General features: G+C 40.4%; 1 long non-coding RNA gene across 1 annotated transcript; it reads right to left on the bottom strand.

Annotated features, from left to right (window-relative positions):
• Positions 1-204: 204 nt before the first annotated feature.
• Positions 205-3,046, bottom strand: LOC125092881 (uncharacterized). Its single transcript, XR_007125089.1, has 2 exons — positions 2,509-3,046; positions 205-2,007 (listed from the first exon to the last, which is right to left on the bottom strand). It is a non-coding gene; the product is annotated as an uncharacterized LOC125092881 (long non-coding RNA).
• Positions 3,047-4,197: the final 1,151 nt, after the last annotated feature.

The following is a 4,197-nucleotide window of genomic DNA, read 5'->3' as shown; positions in this document are numbered from 1 at the left end:
AGAGATGGCCCAGTGGTTTTTGCTAATATTGCTATTATCACATTTTCCCATCTTGGGAAATTAACAACATCTCACACTTTGGTCTGGCAGAATATAAGCAACAGACTAATACTCTGTTCCCATCAGGATTTTTCTTTCACTCAATTTGTGGCATAATCTCAGAGACATCACAAAGATCTGGAAAAAAATGTCATTCTACCTTACATTGATTCTTTTATTTTTATTTCTTTTTTATTAATATCTGATTAGCGTACACTGAGACATGTACATCTTCAGAATGTTCAGTTTGAACAATTGAATGTACCAGCTGAAGCAAGATATAAAAGTATGGGCCTCAGACACCCCCATCAGCAGCACTACGGACAAAATGGTAAATCTGGTTTTTATACAGCTTCTCCTTGGGCTGGCCTTAATGGCACACACAGTAGATTTCCTGAGTAAATGTGATTCCAGTGCGATTTGTAGAGACAAGAATCTCATTTTGGAGCCTGTCCAAATCTAGTGCTTATTTGCATGTCAAATATTTCATACATTTTTATGCATTCTTAGATATTTTCTCATTACAAAGGTAATTCATGTTTGTTGCAAAAACAAAAAAATCAGAAAACACCAAAAAAATCCTAAAAAGAAAATACCAAAGGCTACTTTACAAATATAAAAGCACTCTGCCTTTGCAATAAAAGGAAAAGATCACCTATAATCTCACTACACAGACAAAATCAATACTTTTGATTGATTTGATTTGATTGATTTTTATATCTTACAATTTTCTTCCAAATTCATGGTTGACAGATATAAATATCTGTGTACTTTTTTTTTAAGTGGGCTCTTACTATGCATACAGTTTTATGTTGGTGGGTAAAAAAGGGGTTTCTGACTTGAAGTTCAGCACCCACTGTGCCCACTATACATCTCTCTTTGCAGAGACTGTCGCTTCCTAGAGAAGACAGGCTTATGGTGGATCTCAAGGCCACCTGGACCCAGCCTCACCTGAGAAGTCCGCCAGAAGAACCCCTTGTGAGCCTGTTCAGCATTTTGCAAATTGTCTGGAAAACTGACAGGAACCTTCCAAATGTCGAATTCAAAACTTGTAAAACGTTGCAGGAAATTTAGATATCAATATGCATAAGCCTCCGTCTTCTGGCCAGTTACCGAGCTCCCTGTGTGAACAAATGCTTCGCAGCAGCTCCTGGCATCAGCTTCCTGCTGCTGGTGCCATAATGGTTTGCCTGCGAAGATCAGGGTGGAGGTGAGTGAGTGTTTCTAATCCTGTCATCAAAACTCAGTACGGCTCTGAGATTATGCGCTGAGGAATTGGATTTCCAAGACAAATGACTCCAGTAGAAACCAACAAGATCAATTTCCAAGGGGAAATTTATTCAAAGTCCTTATTTTCTCAAATGCTTTCTTAGTATTTTCACAGACCTTCAAAGCCCCATGTTTCTAATTTGTGGCACCTTCAGTATGAAATCTCTTTATTTTTCGCAAAGAAACACTGGCTTTTTAATTTTCAAGTAACATCCCCCCAAAATGTGTGTGTGTGTGTGTGTGTGTATACACATATATATGTATGTATGTATGTATGTATGTATGTATATATGTGTATATATATACATATATATATATATTTCCCCTCTTGAATAGGTAGATCCCAAGAAGAATGAAGTAGCAAGAGATCCTCTCCAGGCAATCTGTAAAACAGGGGTTGTGTTAACAAAGGGAGGGGACTGGAGAAGAGGAAAAAAAAAAAAAAAAAAAAAAAAACAAGAAGAAATTGATTCCCAGTAAATTCAGCCAAAGAAAGCCTGTGATTCAGCAAAAGAAAGCCATGGACGATTTTGTTCAGCTCCCGGGCGTGCATATCACTGCCGCTGGGAAAAGGCTGCTCCCCTAATCTCAGCCTCCACAGCCTGCCAGAAGTAAGGAACATCACTCAGAGCTATCCTTCCTTTCTTTTTAGGAAATCCGGCTCCAAGGGAAGATCCCAGGCTGTCTCAAAGAAGCTACCTATGATGAAAAATGAGAACAATTAAGCCCTAAATCTGTACACGAAACTTTAACAGCTGAGACTCGAAAATGAAAATGGAGATAATGCTAATGATTATGTTTTATAGCCTCAACACGCCTTACATCTGGAAGCGTTCCAAAGCCCTCAGCAGGTTGTCACATTGATAGAAAGGGCCCCTGCTGAGACGCAGCTGCTTCTGGGGAAGAGCGGGCATCTGGAGAACAGCTGCACAGCAATCCCAGGAACACATGGAGCAGGAAGGCAAGAGCAGCCGGCTACAAGGCTGCCCCTTCCACCTAGAGCCTCCCTCCTTGGCTCCAAGGACTCGGAAGGGCCGAGGCATCACATTTGCTAACTAACGGTAACGCAATGAAAGCTTAACTCTCTGTAAACTTTGGGGAAGGAGACGGTCTAGACAGTCCCACTTTTCCCATTTAGCTGAAGGGTTTTGACACACCGAAGCACCAACTTTTGTTTAACCCTTACGGGCGAAAACTTACCTAACATATCATTGGATTCTCTGACTTTCTCCATTCAAATCGGCCAGAAATTCCTAATGTTACGCTTTGAATTCATCTAGCATCCATCGACATGAAAAGATTTATAATGTATCAGCCGTCTGTTGTTATAAAGAAGCTTCCAAAGCATTCTCCATGTATATCACTGTGTGTGCACACACATAGACACACACACACATACACACACGCATGCACCCACTCATTCATACACAGGCTTAGGGAGAGGGAGGGGGAGAGGGAGAGAGAGGGAAAAGTGACATTGTGACAGGAATTAGCAGACTGCATTGCTACTTCCACCCTTCCATTAACGAGCAGTGTGACCTTGAATTAGTCACCTCAACTCAGTGCTAAAATGAGAGAGGATCATTAGATGTTCTTTAAGGTCAAATATCAGTGTCAGTGATTAAGAATTTTATTACTCCAAATTCCTTTCTCCTCCCTCTTTTTCTTTCTATTTTTTTTCTTTCTTTCCTTCTTTCATTCTTTCTTCCTTTCCTTTCCTTTCCTTTCCTTTCCTTTCTTTTTTTCTCTTTCTTTTCCTTCCCTTCCCTTTTCTTTCTTTCTTTTCTTTCTTCCATCCTCCCTCCCTCCCTCACTTCCTTCCCTTCTTTCTCTCCCTTTTTCTCAATCCCTGGTTGTTCATTATTTTAAGTGTTAAAACACATGAGCCAAGTAAGCCAGAAATCCAGTGCAGCCCAAATGAACCCCAAGGTGCACAAACTGAGCTTGACATGAGGGGTGCATTTCTGGCATGGTACCTGCCCTCCTGGATCTTACCTCTTCTAATAGCATTGTTAGAACACCTTCTGATGATCACATTTCCTCAGTAGCCCACCCCCATATTTGTGAATTACATGTGTTGGGAAGATAGGAAAGAGAGAGGTCAGTATGGACCACAATAGCTTGAAACGGCTTCTCAAAAGCATTGTCTAGAAATAATGTAGGATTTGGATTGAAAGTAAGGATTAAGGAAGATATGTTAGTTGGGACTACAGTATGTACAAAGGCCAGGACCTACCATACACATGGTCTGCACGGGCCCAGGAAGACTCAGAGCAAGAGTCACACACCCCAATGGCACCCTGGGGGCAGCTGAAGAAGACCCACAGTAAGGAGTGGTGCAGACTATAGTGAACCAGGGAGCCTGGGCTCAGCCTAAGGACTTTGCTGGGAATTTTATAAAATATTGAATGAGCAAAACAAAGAGATCTCCAAGCAAGATAAGCCCACAGGACCACAGTTTGTGACCTGGCATAATTATTTTAAATGGCTTGTGGTTTTATTTTTTAAAAAAGAAGTAAAAGGAATCAAAATTGCCTGGCCTTCATAAAAAAAAAAAAGTCAACTTAAGGTCTTGATGAATAAAACATGATGAGGTTAATTTTAAATCCCTTTTATGCTATCTGTCTTCTGGAGAATTTTCCATTGTCCTTGTACAATAATGTAAGTTATCACATTGGGGATTTTTTTGCTCATCTATAAATAGCTCCTTCACCCATAACCCATGGCTGACAGCCTACTTTTATTATTTAAACACATCTCTAACTATGAAAAAGCTATTTCCAGGAAGTCCAAATCTCTCAGCAATATTGCTGTCAGTTAGTCTGGGATGCATATGTTGGGCAAATGTTGCAACAGAGAAAGTCTCTGTACTGAGCCTTATTCTGATTC

Source organism: Lutra lutra, chromosome 2, assembly GCF_902655055.1.
Source record: "Lutra lutra chromosome 2, mLutLut1.2, whole genome shotgun sequence".
In the NCBI taxonomy this organism is placed as follows: domain Eukaryota; kingdom Metazoa; phylum Chordata; class Mammalia; order Carnivora; family Mustelidae; genus Lutra; species Lutra lutra.
Note: the sequence above shows the minus strand (reverse complement) of the source record. Positions and strands in the feature narration are given on the sequence as shown.